General features: G+C 43.3%; 1 pseudogene; it reads right to left on the bottom strand.

Annotated features, from left to right (window-relative positions):
- Positions 1-4: 4 nt before the first annotated feature.
- LOC119878741 lies at positions 5-20740 on the bottom strand (annotated as a pseudogene).
- Positions 20741-22800: the final 2060 nt, after the last annotated feature.

Below are 22800 nucleotides of genomic sequence, written 5' to 3'. Positions count from 1 at the left end.
CTTTTCCACATTCATTACATTCATAGGGCTTCTCTCCTGAATGGCTTCTATAGTGTACAGTGAGGTTTGACATCCGAGAGAAGACTTTCCCACATTTACTACATTCATAGGGCTTCTCTCCCGAATGGATTCGGTGGTGGATGGTAAGATAGGACTTCTGAGAGAAGAACTTCCCACATTCATAACACTCATAGGGCTTCTCGCCTGTGTGCACTCTTTGATGTCTGAAGAGGGATGAATTATGGGAGAAGGTTTTCCCACATTCACTGCACCCATAGGGTTTCTCTTCAGAATGACTTCTGTAATGTATTGTGTAGTAAGACAACTCAGAAAATAATTTTCCACAGATGTTACATTCATAGGATTTCTCCCCTTTTGGAAGCGACTGGTGCCCATTGAAGGTTGAACTGTCAAGGAAGATTTTCCCACACTCATTACATTCATAGGGTTTGTCTCCCAAAGGAGCTGTAGGATGGTCAGTGAGATATGAGAACTGAGAGAGTTTCCCGCATTCACTACATTCGTGGGGTTTCTCATCTGTGTGTACCTTCCGATGTCTAATGAAGGCTGAATTTAAATTGAAGGTTTTCCCACACTCGTTACATTCATAGGGTTTCTCTTCTAAGTGACTTCTGTAATGTATAGTGAGGTATGACACTCGAGAGAAGAACTTCCCACATTCACTGCACTGATAGGGTTTCTCTCCTGTGTGTGTCCTCTGATGTGTAATGAGGGTAGATTTTCGGTAGTAGGATTTCCCACATTCATTACATTTGTAAAGTTTCTCTCCTGTATGCGTTCTTTGATGGTCACTGAGGGCAGACTTGCGGGAAAAGGATTTCCCACATTCGTTACAAGGATAGGGTCTTTCTCCTGAATGATTCCTCTGGTGTAGGGTGAGATGGGTCTTCTGGCAGAAGGTTTTCCCACATTCATTACATTCGTAGGGCTTCTCACCTGAATGAGTTCTCAAGTGTTGGGTGAGATGTAACTTCTGACAGAAGGTTTTCCCACATTCGTTACATTTATAGGGCTTCTCCTCTAAGTGTGATCTCCGATGGACAGTGAGAGTCCCCTTTTGACTGAAGGATTTCCCACAAACATTACATTCATAAGGTTTCTCCCCTGTATGGGCCCTTTGATGTATGATTAATTTTGACTTTTTACAGAAGGATTTTCCACATTCGCTGCATTCAAAGGGCTTCAATTCCATCTGTGATCTCTGGTATACATTAAAACTTGACATCTGGATGAAGTCTGACCCAGAGTCATTCCATTCATAGGGCTTTTCCCCTATATAAGCTCTCTTATGAGCAAGGAAAACAGCTTCATTGTCTAAGGCTTCCATGCATTCATTATATTCAAAGGGTTTCTCCAAAATATTAATTTTCTGAAGAATACTTTCTTCATTTTGAGAATAGCTTTCCCCATTTTGATTACATTCATAGGGTTTCCCTCCATGGTACATCTTCCCGCATTCACTACACTCATCAGGTTTCTTTCTTGCATAGCTTCCATCACTAATAATTAATTCTGAAGTAGATTCTAAATTCTTTCCACATGAGACACAAGTATGAGATATTATGCTTGAAGGAACAAGGCTTGTTTCCACATTATATGTTTTATCAAATACATTCTCTCTCTCTTCAATCAGGGTTTTGTCATTGACAGAAATAGCTTGCCTTGAATGTTCTTCTTCATTTCCTGGGATTCTCTCTATCAGGTCATCAACCTTCCAGACTTCTACAAAGGAATAAAATTAAACAAATTTTGAGAATCTGAACACACAGGTATCAAATGGGAGTGTTACTCAAGTGCCCTACTGTGGAGCTGACTCTGGCTTTACAGCCAATCTCCACAAATAAAAATCATCACAAGTATACAGACCCCCTTTCCCCTTGATTTGTCACATAAGACAGACCCCCACACACACATGGGAGTGGGGTGGGGTAGGCACAGGGAATGGATGACGGGGGACAGGACTCAGCACTAGAAAAAAAAGGGATAGTAAACTCACACTGAACACAAGTACCTTTGTTACTTCACAAACATGTTCAAAACTGGTAGAAAAGGTGAGATAAACCCAAGAACTGGTGAGCAGAGGGCAACATCACTGTAAGAGCACAGATTAAGGCAGAAATGGGAGGTCTCTTGACTACGTCAGTTCAGCGAGAGAGCAAGAGCAATTGATGCATGAATGTTCAAAGAAAACATCCAAGTATGGATTACACTGGCAGTAAGAGATAGCAATTATATTAAACTGTGAAGTACTACTTCATACTAAGATTACTATGATGACATCCTCACTGGCCCACACCCTTCAAAATCTGTCTTTCTATTCTGCACATAAATCCAAATAAACATTTTACAAATTCCTATCTCCTCATCTTTAGAGATAATCCTACAACCAGGGCTCCAACTCCCCAGTCCTTGTTCACATTTACCTGGAAGCAGATATCTAGGCATATAAATATCCAAAGGAAATGTAAGATGGGACCAGATGACAAGAGACCAAGCCACTAACATCAGCTTTCAGAAGTGTTCCCATGGCTGACTCAACCCTAACTGCACCTGTTTGCACAACAGAGTAGGTGGCTAAAAGAGCAGAGATGAGGCTACCTCGATTCAGATCCATCTCCAATGTACTACTGGCTGGGTCTTGAGCAAGTTATTTAACTGTGCTGCAGCTTCACACAGCTGAAATGTGCCCAAAATACAGCACTGGGAAAGGACCAACTGAGTGCATGTAAATCTCTCAGAACAGTATATGATAAAAAACAAACACCATCGATTTTCTTTCAATTTGCTGACTTAAATTTCATATCAGTCACATCACAACACTGAGTCCTGAAAACCAGCAAGAGTTGCATAGGTGCAGATTTTGTTTAGTGTAAAACCTTAAATCACAGATTTCTAAAGCTGCCCCTACAGGATTAACTTTTATTTCTATGTCTCTCACAAATTTTTGGAGCCTCAGAGCTACTGTTAGCTGTCTTCATCCACAATCAGTGCAACACCAACTGTTCTGTGCTCAGAAATTTACACTACTCCTGGGCCCCAAAGTTCCAAATACCAACAGGAAAACAAAAAAACAAAAACAAAAACAAAAAGAACAACAACAAAAAACAGAAGTTATCATTTACCAGTAAGATTTTTCATTACCTGGACTCACAAATATATTCAAACTATCATTTCACCAATCTTCCAAAATACCTTCTGCTACAGGAAGCCAGGCTATGCCCATTTATTTCCAACCACCAGCCTGTACTCATGCTCTTATTCACCAATATGGCTTCCAGCAGTAGCTATACTTAACATCTGTTTATAGTTCAGGGGAAGCTTTAAAAGATTTATCAAATCACTTCTTACCCACTTAACTTCCATTAATTTTTAAAATAGCATGATTACAAAATTGCATGTAACACATACTTGAAAGTAAGTACTCTATATGAAAGCTCCATCTGAACAACCCAGGCAGCCATGTTCCCCTTTCCTAACTAAACCCGGTATCTGAGAAGGGTATGGCTACATTTCCTAGTTTTCCTGGACTCTGTGATTAGAAGCTAAAGTACTTCCTAACTGATCAAATGGGGTGCTTTCAGGTACCACCTTAATCCTGTTTTTTGTTTTTTTTTTAAGATTTTATTTATTTATTCATGAGGGACAGAGAGAGAGGCAGAGACATAGGCAGAGGGAGAAGCAGGCTCCCTGCAGGGAGCCCAATGCATGATTCGATCCCCAGATCCCCAGACCCTGGATAGTCTGGATCACGCCCAGAGCTGAAGGTAGACACTCAACTGCTGAGCCACCCAGGCATCCCCACCATCCCCATTTTATCAAATCCCCAGTTGAGGATAAATTATGTCTCAACCGATCAGTAATAAAGGGCTTTCATCCCTAGGTTTTCAGTCTGTGAAAAATCTACAGAATGCCTTCAATATGTCACATATCAAAGCAGAGTGAAAAGATCCTTACTCTTTGGGAGACTTTAATTCAGGTAGAGAAAGGCTCAAGTAACAAATACACAATCATATCTAACTTTTGTGGTAACTGTGGAATGGGGATCAAGAGAAGGAATAGACAAATGTGGTGAATGAGCAATTAAGGAAAGCTTAAATAAGAGGTGAACTTTTTTTTTTTTTAGAGGTGAACTTTTAAGGGTAAAGTTCTAGAGGTTCTATTGCACAATAATGTGAATATAGTTAATTATCTTTGAACTGTATGCTTAAAAATGTTAAAATGGTAAATTTTGTTATGCATCTGTGTTTTTCTGAGCCTTGATATTTCTTTTGGGGTAGGTTTTTAAATTTTTTATTATTTATTTATTTATTTATTTTTTTAAAGTTTTTTTTTTTTAATTTTTTATTTATTTATGATAGTCACAGAGAGAGAGAGAGAGAGAGAGGCAGAGACACAGGCAGAGGGAGAAGCAGGCTCCATGCACCGGGAGCCCGACGTGGGATTCGATCCCGGGTCTCCAGGATCGCGCCCTGGGCCAAAGGCATGCACCAAACCGCTGCGCCACCCAGGGATCCCGGTTTTTAAATTTTTTAAATTTATTTTTCAAATTCAAATATAATTAACATACAGTGTTATATTAATTTCAAGTATATATTGTTATCTCTTTATAAGTACAAAAAAAGAAGGAAAGAAATCAATTTGAGTAAGAAAAGTGCATGTGGAGGGACTATGATAGTCTTGAAATCTAGACAAAATGGGATTTAACAAGAGTCTGGGGAAACAGGACATGAATTTTGATGGGCAACATCGCATCATATTGGTTGGGACCTGAAAAGAGAATATAAATTCTATTTCAGAAGACACAGAAGAAAGACAGGCTCATCCTGTCAGCCCAGTGTTAAATCAAGTGGATATTTCAGATGAACAGCCTTTGCAATTTTCAACTAGGATTCACTGTAATCCAGGTATGAGAAAATATCCTTTACGATGATGTCAGAAGAAATTAAGAATATGCAGGAACTTTTTAAAGCATTTCACAAAAGATAAGAAACAGCAACCTTTTTAAGGGACCTGAAGAAAACTAAAGAACGGAAAACAGGCTCCTTTCCTCTATTAGTTGTTTGAAGCTCAGAGGTCATCATGAATGACCCACGAACTATGCCATCCAGGAAGTTCACAACCGAGAGACAACTTCAGGAGACACAAATGATCACTGATGTTCTTCGTCCCAGGAAGGCCACAGTAATTTGGGAACAACTAGCCACAGCGTACAAGACCACAGCACGCGTCAGCTTTTTATTTGGAATAGGAAATTCTGGTGGTGGCAAGACAACAGGCTTTGGCATGATCTAGGATTCCTTGGATTATACCAAAAAAAGGGAACCAAATACAGACTCACAAGACATGGCTTATACAAGAAGAAAAAGACCTTCAGGAAACACTGAGAGAACGCAAGAGCAGGACGAAGAAAAGTCAGGGGGACTGCTGGCAAATGGTGAGCCTGAGACTGGAAGACAGAAGTAATGACTCTGCAGTGACTTTATCTGAAGTGATTGTGAGGATTTTTCATGAGGATCAATACACTCAGAACTTTTCAAAAAAGAATGGCCAACGGGGTCCTGGGGGCTAACCTTACTTATGAGTGAACACTCCCTGCATATCCCTGGTGGCTGCAGGCGTGGGAACACAAAGGAATGCAGGGGGAAAAGAAGAAGGCCTCACTCATTGCCGCTCTGCCACACCGAAACCGCTTAAAGCACAAAGCTGAACAAAAATCAAGATGGTTGCACCGATGCTGCAGCAAAGCTGGATTTTATTTTTTAATTTTTTTTTTTTAATTTTGTAAAAGATTTTATTTATTTATTCATGAGCGACACAGAGAGAGAGAGGCAGAGACACAGGCAGAGGGAGAAGCAGAGTCCATTCAGGGAGCCTGATGTGGAACTTGATCCCAGACTCCAGGATCATGCCCTGGGCCAAAAGGAAGGGGCTCAACTGCTGAGCCACCCAGGCATCCCAAAGCTGGATTTTAAAGTACGCTTTTCTCTCACTCCTGCAAACCTTCCTTACCATCCTTCTTAGCTTGTGGTCTCAGGACCTGGCTCCACCCTGAAAACAACTGCTAAGGCTGGCAGCATATAGACAATTCCTGTGAAACCGGCTAGATCCTCTATTTCCCTATAACCCCCCACCTCAAACCCCTTCCTCGCAGTTTGTGAAGGCCACATCCCACTGCAGCCTCCTCTGCCTGACAAAGCAACAAGCTCTTTATTATTATTTTTTAAAAGATTTTATTTATTTTTTCATGAGAGACAGAGAGAGAGAGAAGCGGAGACATAGGCAGAGGGAGAAGCAGTCTCCTCACAGGAAGCCCGATGTGGGACTTGATCCAGGAACCGGGATTACACCCTAAGCCAAAGGCAGACGCTCAACCGCTGAGCCACCCAGCTGTCCCAGCAACAAAGCTCTTATTCCTCTTTATCCCCAACTGTCTTCAAGTTATATTTGGGCTCCGAAGCACGGGGGGCCAGTTTTCAACATCATCACCACGGGAGGACTGGCTTAGAGGCCTGTACTCATCACTGCCCAACAGCACACAGATGCACCCATGGCACGGCAGTGGCCGCCCTCCGCCCTCAACCAGCTCAGGGAGGGGACAGGTTTTGGTATCTGAGTGGTACTTGGCACAGAGAAGGGAGTGAAAACAGGCAGAAAACCAGCCTGAGGCACTTCACAGCAAAGAAGAATGAAAATGGAAGACAAAAAGAACGAATGAGAAAGCCTCAAGTTCATTTTTCTCTTAGACTTCTGAATGCCTGCAAACAACGGAATTCTGTACTCTCACGAGTAGGTGAGTTACTAAGAACGCAGGAGGAAGTGACTGGATCCTTGGCATTAGCTGGCACGGAAAATGCCTTCAGGTGTACATCAAATGTAAAATCAGGAGAACAGCCTGCCTGCTGCACTGGAGGGAGCAACGTGCTGCCTGTGCCCTGGGATGTGTCGCTGAAGCACGAGAGGCAGAGGCTCGGGGTGACCATGTTCACAACAATACCATGCTAACTTACCCAGATGACTCTGACATGGCAGTTCACCTTCAGCTACCCATGGCTCCTCTCCCTGTTCCAATTTGAGGATCACTTTCGGTTTGGTGCTGTCATACCCTGTGAGAAACAGAGGCAGACTCAGATGGGCTGCTGGGCTCTCTGAACTCTGAGTCTGAGATCCTGTCCCAGAGGCCTAGAGGCTACAGGATAAAATGGGCCAGTTTCGCACCTTTGCAAAGTCAGAATGCTTCAATGGAGGCAAACGTACAAATACCCTATCTGGTGCCCAAAAGGAGTGAAAAGGTCCTATCACTTATTTCTTCAAACCTGAGGGAAAAATTAAATAGGCAGTTGCCCCTCATACCCCACCCCCGGGGCAGCAACCCAGACAGCAAGCTCTTCTCACCCACGGAGACGAGATGGCTGTAGTTCTCCAGCATCACATCCCTGTAGATGGTCTTCTCATGGCTCCAGCTGCTGCCACTCCTCCTGGGTGAAGTCCACAGCCACGTCCCTGAACGACACTGGCCCCTGTAATGGCATTGCGTTGGAAATAGTAACATGGAAGAGGTGTGCGTGCATAGGAGCTTACCAAGTTCACCTGATAAAGCCACCTGTAACATTGAAAAACCTGACTGTATGTTAGACCCTGGAATGAAAACAAACCACAGTGGAAACACACTGCCTCTTGGTTTTCACATGACCCCTAAGAAACCAAACCCCCAAACCAGAAAACCAGAGTTCTTGTTGGTTCAGTTCCAGAGTTTTGCAACTGAACTGAGTTCTGGGGGACATTAAGATGAATAAAATAGCATTCCTGCCCTCAGTAAGCTTCTGGTCTGGCAAAGGAAACACAACATGGATAAACAGGCATTTGATTCCCTGGACCTTCCCTTCAGCCACCTTGATGGGGTCTGCTGTAGGACTGAGGGGGAAAGAAGATGCAGAGGTGTGAACATACCAACGGCAGGAACAGTGGCAGCAGCGACACTGAAGAGGCTGGTAGGAGGAAGAGGGCGGCGGGACCCTTTCTTAGGGGCAGCTCTCTACAGTACAAGATGATTCTCATTCAGGAGAATAAACTGCACAGTTACCTCCCTGCTCCCAAAACAAAACCAAACCCCCTAAAAGTCCAATTTGAAGAATACAAAAACAGAATCTTGGAACACGAAGGCTGTTCCCTGGGCAGGAATTTCTCTGAGGAGACTCCTGACACAAGGAGTTTGAGGAGAAGACGAAAACCCGGAGCTGCTGAAGGCAGGGCTTTACACTCAGCACACACTGGGCGCCAGCAAGAGTGGACTGCGGGCTGCCCTTGAGAATCCCAGGCCCATCAAGAGGGGCCCAGAATCCCTGCTGGCAGCCGAGGTGAAGAGCAAGTAACCACAGGAGCACCTGAGGAGCCCGAGCAGCTCCATTTTTGGTAACCCAGAGCAGCCAGATGACAGTTGGCTGTGAAAACCTCTTGGCCGTGGACACCGCGGCCATACACATGGAAGAGTGCAACATACTTCAGCCTCCACATGGAGGTGGTGGTCACACATTCACTGGCCAAATAGACTTCAGTCTGTGATAACTGTTAAACCGGAAGGAATATGGGTGCAATCCAAGAGTTTCTTGGGCAAACCAGGACACACACATTAACTCCATCTGTGTTGAACATGGGTGATCTTCCTGAAGGCAGCTCTCAGAGAACTACACTCAGAGGAAAGCGACTCACACGACTTAACCATGTCTCCCAACTTTTGACCGGTTCAAAAACAGGGGTGGTTGCCTACAGATTCTGTGGCCTAAGAGACACAATCCACAGAAGAAAAAAGATAACCTAGAAAATGGGAAAAATTTCTGCCAACTATGTATTTTGGTAAGGGATTCATACCACCAATATAGAGAGAACTCCTAAGCCCCAACAACAGATACCTACATGATTCAAAATGGGCAAAAGACCTGAACAGACATTTCTCAAAGACAACACATAGGTGTCCAATAAGCACGTGGGAAAATCCTCCACATCACTAGTCATGAGGGAAATGCAAATCAAAGCCACAATGAGTTACCACCTGCCATCTCTTAAGATGTCTAATACCAGAAAGCCAGGAAATAACACATGTTGGAGAAATTAGAACCCTCGTACACTGTTGGTGGAATGCAAACTGATGCAGCCACTGTATGCATGAGAGCTCCTCAAAAATTAAAGATAAATTACCATATGATCCAGCAATTCCACTTTTGGGTATATACTTAAAAAGAACTGAAAGCAGGGTCTCAAACGTATTTATACACCCATGCTTGTTGCAGCATTATTCACAACAGCCAAAATGCAAAAGTAATCCAAGTGTCCATCAACATATCAAGAGACAAGTAACATGTGGTCTTATGTACAATGGAGTAAAATCCAGCCTTAAAAGGAAGAAGATTCTAGCACCGGCTACATAATCCTCAGTGAAATAAACCAGTTACAAAAAGACAAATACTACATGATTCCATTTAGGTGATGGTACTTAGAGCAGTCATAATCATAGCTACATAATGTACAATGGTTGCCAGGGGCGAGGCGAGGCAGGGTGGGAAGTTAATTATTTAATGGAGACAGAGTTCCAGTTATTTGCAAAGATGAGAACGTTTTCCATATTGATGGTGGTGATGGTTGCACAACAATGTGAATGTACTTAATGCCATGAACTGTATGTTGTAAAATAGTTAAAATAGTAAACTTTACATAATGTGTAATTTACAATAAAAAAAAACGGAAGAAAAAGCTGAAGTGATGTCTATCTAAATATATTTCCCTAATCCATTAACTTCCAGAGCTCTGCAGTCATCCCCTCCATAAAGAAAAGAGCGAAAAGGGGTCATTATTTGAGTATATTCATGTTAGCTAGTAGTAATTTTTCTCTCAAAAACTGAAAAAATCAAGAATCATCAGCTAATTGAGGAAAACAGTGTAAATAAAAGATAAGCATCAAGATGAGCAGCTCAAACAATGATAGAATCAATTTCATAAAGAAAAACAACTTACATTTTTTCTAACGATTTACATTTTTCAATAAATTAAGAAGGATACTTCTTCCATAAAAGGAGAACATTCTCCCAAAAGCAGTCAGCAAAGATTACTTAGAAATTAAAGATTAAATAATTTAAATTAAATTATTGAATTTTTAAAACTCCCAAGAGGCTTAAATAACAAACGAGACACAGAATATGCAATTTAGGAAAATCTCTCAGATAACAAGAAATTGAAATGATGGAAAAGAGATGCTTGAGATACAAAAGCCCATATGTGATCGGTTTCAAGTTTTCAGAAAGAGAAAACAAGAAGGATGGACACAAAGAATCAAAGACAGAATGGTAAATGATACCTGAGCTGAAGGATAGCATAAGCCTTCACTTCACAAGGGGCCATCCAATTTGCAACAAGAATATTGGGGGGGAAATACAGATCTAGAAATTTCCTCATAAAATGCCCAAAACCAAAAAAATAAAGGAAAACTTCTAAAAAGTTACAGGTGGGGAAAAATCACCCCTCTAACTGCCTTGGTAGTTAAAAAAACACCCTGGTAACCCATTCTACTTCTCACCTGAAAAAAACCCTTGGACAACTGCCTATGACTTGTGAAAGAAAAAGATATTGGACCCAGAATTGCACAGCAACCCAAGCTATCATTTCAGCCCATGAACATTAGACACTTTCAGGAAAGCAAGGCCAATTTATTATCAAAGGAAACACTTCTCTCAAATGTTCAAGATATATGCCATCTAATATGGTTAAGAAAATACTTTTTCCTCCACAAAGATGCTGAAAAAACCTTAACAATATTCAAAATACATACGTGATTTAAAAAAACCTTCAAGAAAACAGGAATGGATACTTCACTAGCACAAATATATGTATACACACAACATCCTTATATCCTAACCTTAATACGCATAGTATGAGTGATACCATAGACATCTCAATCACATGCAAGCACATTTATGTGTTAGGTTATATGCTCAGGTATATTTATGCAAGTCCTCTCAGTTCTAAAGTCAGAGTTTTACTTAATGGACAAACACTAGAAGCATTCCCAGCAAGACCTGGAACAGGACAAAATGCTCACTATCTCCGCTGGAAAAAACAATTAGAGGCATACTAATCAATAGAGAAAGAATAAAACCATTTCTATTTGCAGGTGATATACTATATCCAGAAAACTCAGAGAATCAAAACAACAAACCAACTCAATAAAAGAATATTATTAGGTAAGAGAATACAAAAATCAACACATATAAAGCAACAGCCTGGCTGGCTCAGCTGGAAGAGCATAAGACTCTTGATCTTGGGGTCGTAAGTTTTCGCCTCATGTTGGATGTAGAGATCACTTAACTTAAACACAAGGAAGAAAAAGAAAATCATTAAAAAAACACACACACACACAAAACCCAACAGCCTTGGTTACATATTAGACTAAGACAGAATTCAAACATGCACACAGTTTATGGAGTACAGAAAAGATAAAACTGTTAGTAAGAAATGTTACCAGGGGATCCCTGGATGGCTCAGCGGTTTGGCACCTGCCTTCAGCCCGGGGCGTGATCCTGGAGACCTGGGATCGAGTCCATGGACAGGCTGCATGGAGCCTGCTTCTCCCCTCTGCCTGTGTCCTCTGCATCTCTCTCTCTCTCTGTCTCATGAATAAATAAAATCTTAAAAAAAAAAAAAAAAGAAAGAAATGTACCAATCTATCCTAGGAACATTTTAAAAACACTCCTGAAAGACACAGAAGCACACTGAAACAAATAAAATGAAAAAAAAAAAAAAAAAAAACAAAACAAAACCTCAAAGAACAAATAAAAGATGCTCCTTGTTCCTGGACAGGTCAACTCAATAATACAAATAGGTAAATCACCCTACTCTCAATTATTTTATAGATATGTGATACCAACAAAAATACCAAAAAAGCTTTTTCCTGGAACTAGGTGAGCTAGCACTAAAGTTCATATTGGGGGGGGGGGGGGGGGGGAGAGGAGATCAAGAACTGGAAAATCGCCAAAAAAAAAAGAAGCTGGTTTAGGGAGGCTAACCCCTACCAGACTTAAAAAACACAAACCTTCATGATTAAAAGCGTTTGGTATTGGCATATGGATGGAGATTGGATCAATGGAATAGAGCACAAAATCTAGAAATAGACTTGTGTTATTACATGACATATCATGAGAATGCGTGATATCATAATACAATATAACAATCCACAGAACTGATTTTTAATAAACACTGTTAGAGCAACTATAGTCATTTGGGCGTGGACCAAACTAATCCATGCCTTATACTATGTAGAAAAAAAGTCCAAGTGAATCACTAATCTAAATATAAATATTAAACCACACAGAAAAAAAAATAGGTGAAATTTCCCTATAACCAAGATGTGGGAAAAGGTTTCTAACTATGACTAAAAATATAGGAGTCAGGACTGCTTCCAACCAAGATGAACAAGGAGCAGATTTACCCTGCCTCCTGAAAGCACACTGAAAAACAAAATATACGAAACACTGGTTTTTAAGACATGGATCTTGAAGCAACGAAGGACAGGAATCAGAGTGGGAGATAACAAGAGGAGGCCTGTTTGTTACTGCTAAGAGGACTTCCAGCCCTGGAGCAGGGAGGGAGAACTATGACAGAGGAAGGAAGGATTGACAAACAGGGTAAACACACAGGAAAATAACCAGCCATACAGAAAATCATTCATCTACTGAAATGGGCCTAGAACAGATGTGGATGTTACAAGTGGTAGAGAACTTGTAAAATAGTTTACAACTGTATTCCTCATGTTCAAAACATTTGAATAGGAAGAGGGAAGACATAAAAAAAAAGACTCAAATCAAACTTCTACACATAAAGACTACAGTGTCTGAAATGAAAATTACACTGCACTAGATTAGCACAACACGGAAAAAAAACATCAGTGAACCAACAAGCATAGCAACAAAAGCTTATGTAAAATGAAACACATACAGAAAAAGGAATTTAAAGAGAATGAAGAGTGTCAGTGGGTTGTGGGACAAACTTCGACCAGTGAAACAAACAAGTAAGAGGAATCACTGAAGGACAGATAGAGGCGGGGGGAAATTTGAAGAAATGTGGTAAAAAATTTCCCAAAGTTGATGAAAATCATAAACACACGGATCCAAGAAGTTCAATGATCCCCAAACACAGACATAAAGAAAACAATATCAAGAGATAACACAATCACATTGCTCAAAACCAGAATAAAGAGAAACATTTAAAAGCAGCTAGAGGAAAAACAAGACAAAAACCACATAGAGAGGAAAGAAGGTGAGAGAATGATGTCACATTTCTCTTAGAAATGATGTGAGAACACAGTAGAGGAACATGTCTGAAGAATACGAGAAAACCAGCAAACCTCCCTTGAAACAAAACCAAGGCAAAAAAAAAAAAGCATTTTCTGATATGAGAGCTGAAAGAATTCATTAGCAACTACAAGAAATGTTCCAGGGGCCCCCTGGGTGGCTCATTTGTTGATTTCAGCTCAGGTCATGATCTCAGAGGCCTGGGATCAAGCCCCAAGTCCAGCTCTGTACTCAGAGCTGAGTCCGCTTGGGACTTCTCTCTCCCTCTGCCCCTCCCCTCCACTCTTGCTCTCTCTTCCTCCCAAATAAATAAATAATGCTTAAAAAAAAAGTGTTCTAAAATCTATAAAGGAACTTATCAACTTAACATGCAAAAAACAAATAGTCCAGTTAAGAAATGGGCAGAGACGTGAAGAGACATTTTTTCCAAAGACATCCGGCATTCTTTCAAAGAAGATATCCAAAGAAGACAGACACATGAAAGATGCTCAACATCACTTATCACCAGAGAAATATAAATCAAAACCATGATGAGATATTCACCTCACACCTATCAGAAAGGCCAAATAAAAATTCAAAAAACAACATCCCTCTTCTACTGTTGGTGGGGAATGCAAACTGGTACAGCCATTCTGGAAAACAGTATGGAGGTTCCTCAAAAAGTTAAAAATAGAGCTACCCTAGGATCCACCAATTGCACTATTGCTAAGTATTTACCCAAAGGATATAAAAATACAGATTCAAACATTCTGATGTTTATATCCGCATTATCAACACCAGCCAAACTATGAAGAGAGTCCACACTTGATCTTAGCCAAAAGGCCGAGAAGCGATTATGAAGAGAGTCCAAATGTCCTTTGAGTAGTGAATGGATAAAGAAGAAATGGTTGGACCATAAAGTTCAGGGTCCACTTCTGGATTCTCTATTCTGTTCCAATGATCTATGTGTCCTGTTTTTGTGCCAGTACCACACTGTCTTGATGACCACAGCTTTGTAGTACAACCTGAAATCTGGCATTGTGATGCCCCCAGATATGGTTTTCTTTTTAAAATTCCCCTGGCTATTCGGGGTCTTTCTGAATATTCGATAAAGGAGGAAAGACTATCCATTGGAAGAAGGACAGTCTCTTCAATAAATGGTGCTGGGAAAATTGGACATCCACATGCAGAAGAATGAAACTAGACCACTCTCTTTCACCATACACAAAGATAAACTCAAAATGGATGAAAGATCTAAATGTGAGACAAGATTCCATCAAAATCCTAGAGAAGAACACAGGCAACACCCTTTTTGAACTCGGCCATAGTAACTTCTTGCAAGATACATCCACGAAGGCAAAAGAAACAAAAGCAAAAATGAACTATTGGGACTTCATCAAGATAAGAAGCTTTTGCACAGCAAAGGATACAGTCAACAAAACTAAAAGACAACCTACAGAATGGGAAAAGATATTTGCAAATGACATATCAGATAAAGGGCTAGTTTCCAAGATCTATAAAGAACTTATTAAACTCAACACCAAAGAAACAAACAATCCAATCATGAAATGGGCAAAAGACATGAACAGAAATCTCACAGAGGAAGACATAGACATGGCCAACATGCATATGAGAAATGCTCTGCATCACTTGCCATCAGGGAAATACAAATCAAAACCACAATGAGATACCACCTCACACCAGCGAGAATGGGGCAAATTAACAAGGCAGGAAACAACAAATGTTGGAGAGGATGCGGAGAAAAGGGAACCCTCTTACACTGTTGGTGGGAATGTGAACTGGTGCAGCCACTCTGGAAAACTGTGTGGAGGTTCCTCAAACAGTTAAAAATAGACCTGCCCTACGACCCAGCAATTGCACTGTTGGGGATTTACCCCAAAGATACAAATGCAATGAAACGCCGGGACACCTGCACCCCGATGTTTATAGCAGCAATTGGCCCACAATAGCCAAACTGTGGAAGGAGCCTCGGTGTCCAACGAAAGAATGAATGGATAAAGAAGATGTAGTTTAGTGTATACAATGGAATATTACTCAGCTATTAGAAATGACAAATACGCACCATTTGCTTCAACGTGGATGGAACTGGAGGGTATTATGCTGAGTGAAGTAAGTCAGTCGGAGAAGGACAAACATTATATGTTCTCATTCATTTGGGGAATATAAATAATAGTGAAAGGGAATATAAGGGAAGGGAAGAAGAAATGTGTGGGAAATATCAGAAAGGGAGACAGAACGTAAAGACTGCTAACTCTGGGAAACGAACTAGGGGTGGTAGAAGGGGAGGAAGGGTGGGGGGGTGGGAGTGAATGGGTGACCGGCCCTGGGGGTTATTCTGTATGTTAGTAAATTGAACACCAATAAAAAATAAATTAAAAAAAAGAAGAAATGGTGTATATACACAATGAACTACTTAGGCATCAAAATGAATGGACTCTTGCCATTTGCAATGACATGGATGGAAGTATACTATCCTAAGTAAAGTAAGTCAGAGAAAAAACAAATACCGTATGATCTCATTCATATTGGAATTTAAGAAAGCAGATGAATATATGGGAAGGGGGAAAAAAAGAGGGACACAAACCATAAGATTCTTTTTTTATTCTAAAAGATTTATTTATTTATTCAGGAGAGACGCAGACAGAGAGAGAGAGACAGAGAGAGAGAGGCAGAGACAGAAGCAAGCTTCATGCAGGGAGCCCGACGAGGGACTTGATCCAGGGCCTCCAGGATCAGGCCCTGAGCTGAAGGCCGCTCTAAATCCCTGAACATCGAGGCTACCCAACCATAAGATTCTTAAGGACTGAGAACACACTGAGGGTTGATGGAGGGATGTGGGTGGGGGGAGGGGCTAGAAGGGGGAATGAGTATGAAGGAGGGCACGTGTGATGAGCACAACGTGTCTCATATATGTGGTTAATCACTGAATTCTCCTGAAACCAATACGGCACTGCATTTTCCCTAACTAAAATTTAAATAAAAATTAGGAAAAAAACAAAAACAAAAAACCCCGAGTGTTCAAGAAAGTCCATCAGGCAGAAGGAAAATCACAGGAGATCTAAACCTGGATAGACATAAAACATAAAGAAACCAAGAGTACCAGAAATGGTAACTATGTTATTTTCTTATTCTTTACAAATATAACTCTTTACCTAAAAATCACAATATCTTCGGGGATTCATTCTACCTGTAAAAGTAATATCAACAAGAACATAAGGACCAAGAGGGGAAAAATGGAAATAACAACAAGCTCCCTATAGTTGAAGTGAAACAGTACATTACCTGAAGATAAAACGTAAAATATTAAAGCTGCATATTACAAACCCCAAAGCTATAAAAACATAACAGTGTTAGAGCTAATGATCCCGCAAAAGATGTAAAATGGAATAAAAAAAAAATACACAATCCATTCGAAGGAAAGAAGTTCACAAAAGCAAAAAAGAAACAAAGCCAAAAATACAAAGAGAAAACAAAACCAGACTACAACCTAACTGGTTATATCAATAATCAGATTACATATAAGGTGGTTTAAGCAACCCAATTAATAAGCAGAAACTGTTAGACTGGATTTAAACACCAAAATCCAACTAACTGCACTTCAAATATAAAGATGGAAATAGGGGAGATCCCTGGGTGGCCCAGTGGTTTGGCGCTTGCCTTTGGCCGAGGGCACGATTCTGGAGTCCTGGGATCGAGTCCCACGTCGGGCTCCCTGCATGGAGCCAGCTTCTCCATCTGCCTGTGTCTCTGCCTCTCTCAAGATCTCTCTATCATAAATAAATAAATTAAAAAAAAAAAAAAAAGGATGGAAATAGGCTAAAACTGAAGGGTGAAATCACACACAACACGTCTCAAAAGCAAGCCAGACTGGCTACATGACAATGTTATAAAAATATACCACGTCTGGAATTCACCCATCAATCAATATTCTTGATTTTAGTAGGTATAATCTGAAGAGGGACTTGACAGATGACATCTGCTGTCAAATGATTCAGATAAGAATATATATATATATATATATATATATATATATATATATACACACACACACACACACAAACACACACACAGCTAATAAAGCAAATGTGGGGAGAGGTAAAAAAACTGGAGTATCTGGGCAAAGGGAACATGGGAGTTCTCTAAGATCCTTGCGACTGTTGTGAAAGTTTGAAGTTTTTTTTCAACATAAAATGTTGAATAAAAATGAATGTTATCAAATACATAGAGGATGTTGCAAAAGGACTCAGAAACCCATGTGAAGGGATTCCTCTGGTCAAACACAGAACCACTTAGACATCAAACAGAAAAACGACTTCAATGTACTGAAATACTTAAAATATGTGTAAACCCATGAGCTCATAACGGTAACAAAATGAAACAAAGAAAATCCCAGTTGCTTAGGAGCCCACTGGATATTGTGAAAATATCTTGTCTGTAAGAACCACAGAACTATTTAAAGAGATGTTGTTCTTTAGGAAAGTATTCTAGCTGGGAAACAAAGAAATGGTAAAGTAACATAGCACCATCTTGTCTCCCCTAAAGAATTGGGGGATCTTGGCAATGAACACCAACCAATAGATGCTAACGTCACAAAAACAAAGGAAGAAGATATGGCCCTCGAGGGGAAAGCGGATAGTAGTCATGAGCAGCAAAGACTTGCAAAAGAACTGAACAGAACTGGGTCAACGTCCAGAGCTAACTACCAATTATAGAAGGCATATGGGTAATGACAAAAGTCGTCGAGTTAGAATGACAGCAACGAGGTCCACACAATCCAGACTACGGGAAACACAGGATAGACAAAATTTCTTCAAAACATAGATTACAAAGCAGTAACATAACACACATACAAGGAAACCATCAGTAAATGATTTAAAAGACTTAACCACCTGGAGAGAGTGGTCTCTGTGTGTATGCTGATTGAAAAGAACCATCTCAAACACATCCAGAAGATGGCGAAACTTTCAACACCAGATATTATATACTCAGAAAAATAGGTATTGCAGGTTACCCTCACCTACTTTTTCAAACACCCCTGATCAGTTAAAGAGCAAAAATATCTGCAGGTGAACCTTTTTAAAAGCCAAGCAGGGATCCCTGGGTGGCGCAGCGGTTTAGCGCCTGCCTTTGGCTCAGGGCGCGATCCTGGAGACCCGGGATCGAGTCCCACGTCAGGCTCCCGGTGTATGGAGCCTGCTTCTCCCTCTGCCTGTGTCTCTGCCTCTCTCGCTCTCTCTGTGTGTGACTATCATAAATAAATAAAAAAAAAAATTAAAAAAAAAAAAAAAAAAAAGCCAAGCAAAGGGAGACTCCACGAAGAAAAGACACGTGGAAGTAATACGTCAGACGAATGATCACGGGAGGTAAGAGCTGGATGATGTCTGATGCATCTGACTGTACTGAGATCACCGCTAATCTTTTTTTAAAAAGATTTTATTCATTATTTGATAGTGAGCAACACAGTGAGAGAGATAGCAAGAGAGTGAGAGCACACACAAGTGGGGGGAGGGACAGAGGGAGAAGCAGACCCACAGAGCAGGGAGCCCAACTCGGTGTTCGATCACAGGGCCCCAGCGTCATGACCTGAGCCAAAGGCAGACACTTAGCTGCCTGAGTCACCCAGGGGCCCAGGTCACTGCTAATCTGTAGCAATACGTTCCAGAGAGGGGTGAGGACAAAATCAAGATGCTAAGAATTGAAATGGGAACGGCAGTGACTGCATATTTACTAGGGAATACCTCGCTGTATTATGTACTGCACAACCCGAACAAGTAGGAATAACAGAAGCCACCTGAAGGATGCGCAGGCCATTACACTCACGACTCAGCTTTTACCCCTGGACAAAACAGTAACAATGAAAATATGTCTCCTTGGATCACCGTATTTTGGTGCCTGGAAAAATTATACATACCAGGTCCTCGGTTTTTATAAACAAAAAATATGTAATCAGTTGCAATGATTTAATGTGATCATTAGGAAAGCTACCAGCAACTACATCAATTTCACAAACACAGTTTCACAAGTCCTAAGAAACCTTTTAAGCCCACAAGTTAAAAAATTGTTTCCTCTTATAAAAATTGAAATCATGTAACGCACCGTACCCTCCTTTTCTCTGACGACCAGGCACATGAGTCAACTATGTAGCCCTACCCCATAACTCTGCACACATGAATTCCACAAAAGACTCTGTGCTAATCTGACAGGGTGAGAAGTGCATGTTACATGATAACGTCTTTTATTTCCATACTCCCATTTTAAAATCTGGACCCATATAAATCTGCTGAAATGCATTACAAAACCAAGCACGGACACAGGAAAACTCACCTGGGATTCATTCATTTTCTGCTGCTCTTGGAAAACCATAGACTGTTAACGGTGGACCTGGGGAAGAAGAAGAAATGATAGAAGTCACTGGTCATCCTGCATAATACCTCCAAAGAAATCTCATTCCCTGTGAACACTCAGAAGAGGCTAAAAATGTGAGAAAAGAGAAAGGTACAAGAGAATTGGGGTCCCTCCCACGGATCACGAGGTGATCAGATGCGTTACTCTTTCTTTTTCTTTTTAAGATTTTATTTATTTGTTTATTCACGAGACCCAGAGAGACAGAGAGAGAGAGAGACAGAGAGAGAGAGAGAGAGAGAGAGAGAGGCAGAGACACAGGCAGAGGGAGAAGCAGGCTCCATGCAGGGAGCCCGACGTGGGACTCCATCCTGGATCTCCAGGATCACACCCTCCGCCGAAGGACCCGTGAAACCACTGAGCCACCCGGGCTGCCCTAGATGGGTTACTCTTCAATGGTTAATATAAACATCGGCTCATTTTTCAAACCGTTTGCCTTCATTAAACTAACGCTGAAAAAAACCCTCCTCTTCACGGTGCTCTCTCCGTCTTTCCTTACCTCTTCAAATGACTTAAAATCACGTATGCACAGGAACAGAAAACACCAGGTCTCTAAAGCAGGGTAAAGGTGCATCAAGGCGCACTTGTTTTCCAATGCTCTCCCTTCACTGGCTTGTGCGCTAGCTACACCGAAGAACCTTTTGATCACGAAAACTAACAGGGCGGCCAGCACGCGCGCCCAGGAGCTCAGGCCCGAGAGCAAGCCCACCCACGGACCCCGTCGCCCTGGACAAGCCGCCTCCCTTCTCAGGCCCAGGCTCCTCTGTCAACCAGGCAGCCGCAGCCCGGCCCTCCTCGCACACCGGCCCTGCGCTCCACCGGCAGATGCCCCAGGGCACAACGCAGCCGGCTCCGCACACACTCCTGGGCGCTTAGAGACCCGTCTGCAGGCTGGACAGGGCGACGGCGCAGCAAGCGGGGGACGGGGCAAGGGGAGGCGGGAGCCCCTTGCGCCCCCGGGAAGCCGGGACCCCACGAGTCCCGCGTCCCGGGGGAGCGCCCATCCCTCCCCGCCCGCGCGCACTCTGGCCGCCCGGAAGATCCACAACCGCCAGGAGGCCCGCGAGCGCACGACCTACCCCGTCGGGACCCGCCGAGCTGCCCCAAGGCTCGCGAGGGATCCGGGGCGGGGGCTGCTCCTCCTGCGCCTCCCGGGGCCGCCGTTCCCGGGGCGCCGGCTCTGGAACTAGCGCGCAAACTCACTTCGGGCCGACCACCCTCCGGGGCCCCAAACGGCCGCCTGACGCCTCGCCGTCCTGCGGCCGCAAACCGGCCGGACCCGGGCCCCGCCGCCGCCGCCGCCGCCGCCGCCACTCGACCGCCCGGCTCCTCCGGCCCAGGCCCGCGGGCTCCGGGGCTCGCGCTGGGGGGATCCCGCTCGCGCCTCCGCCCGGCCCGCGCGGACCCGCGCCCGCTGGGTGCCGGCCCGGCCGGACGGCGGACAGCCCCGCGGGGTACCGGGGAATCCTCGGCCGCCGGAGGCCGAAGCCTGGGAACCGCGGCGAGCGGTGACCTGCGCACGCACAGGAAGCGAGAGCAGCGCGGCCGCACTGCGCCTGCGCCAACACGCACACAGGCCGAGCTGCACATGCGCACCACGGCGCCGGCGTGCGGCCCGGGTCCTGCGGGAGCCCCCTGGGGGAGCGGCACAAACACCCGGACTCTGTTTCCCGGGAGTCCAAGCGCCCACACGCTAGGGGACGTCTCGAAAGTCTCCACCTCCTCGGGTGGGTAAGAAGCACCGTGCTCAGAGGATTGACCATCCGGACCTACTGCCCGATGTCCCAGTCGTCTTCGCTCCCGTGAGGAATCGAGGAGACGTGTCGCTTCTAGCAGCGGCTGTGCCTGCGTCCTGGATCCCTGGTCCTTTCCTTGCCCTGAGGTCTGTCTGTCGGCTTGGCACGGAGACTTCCACAAGCAGGAGAGGACGGGGAAGGGTGCACGTGTGCACGTCACTGAACTTTGACAAGTTGCACCAACACACTGGGATACGATTACTACTCAGCGAGGACATAAGAGAGGCGCATGGTTTCTCCAAGAAAGGAGAAGCAAATAGAAAAGGTAGCTTGTCCAAGTTGCACAACGAATGCAAAGTACAGACTGTGGAACAACCGGGTTTCACACACACACAAACCCGAACCATATCCCTGGGAATTTGCCCGTCCGACGAATTAAATGTCTGTTAGGTTAAAGTGCCATGTTTTGACGAGGAGGTCCTAAGGACAAGGATTGAGCAGTATTTTGGGGGAGAGATTATATAACGGCGCGCCTGGCCAAGTGCTTCTTCGACGCCGCGGGGTGGTGGAGATTAAAAGGAGAATCTCCCGGTCGCCTGGGTGGCTCAGCAGTTGAGCGTCTGCCTTGGGCTCAGGCGGTGATGCCCAGGTCCAGGGTGGAGTCCCGCATCGGGCTCCCTGCAGGGGGCCTGCTTCTCCCTCTGCCTGCCTCTCTGCCTCTCTCTGTGTCTCTCAGGAGTAAATAAATCTTAAAAAAAAAAACAAAAAACAAAACCTTCAAAAAACCTTCTCCTGCCATCCAGAAAATCCTCTCCACAAATATAGAAAGAAGAGAACGATTGTTATGTTGGTTTAAACGATTTATTTGAGAGAGAGAGGGGGGAGAGAGAGGGCGTGAGAGCAGGGGGAGGGGCAGAGGGAGAAGAAGAGAGAATCCCCAGCTGACTCCAGGCTCAGCCAGCAGCCCCACGGAGGGCTTCATTCCACAACCCTGACATCCGGACCTGAGCCCAAACCAAGAGGCAGCTGCTTACCTGGCTAAGCCACCCAGGCCCCCCATCCTACCGTTAAATAACCTTTAAACCAGACTGTGTCGCACATCACAGGCAAACCACTAACAAGTTTGCAAGGAGAACCCGGAGACTTGTCTTTCCTTGTAGCTCAGCCCATAGTTCTCATCCTAAGTGGTAAACCTGTTTCACACCTACAGGACTCGTCAGCACCATTTGCTATGCATTTTTCATAGTTCATCCTAAATTCACCTGGTAATCGGGGTGCTGGTCCATCCTAGTTGTCTCTGTGTGAAG

This window comes from Canis lupus, unplaced genomic scaffold (genome assembly GCF_011100685.1).
Source record: "Canis lupus familiaris isolate Mischka breed German Shepherd unplaced genomic scaffold, alternate assembly UU_Cfam_GSD_1.0 chrUn_S1874H2071, whole genome shotgun sequence".
NCBI classification, from domain to species: domain Eukaryota; kingdom Metazoa; phylum Chordata; class Mammalia; order Carnivora; family Canidae; genus Canis; species Canis lupus.
This window is presented reverse-complemented; position numbering and strand designations above follow the sequence as displayed.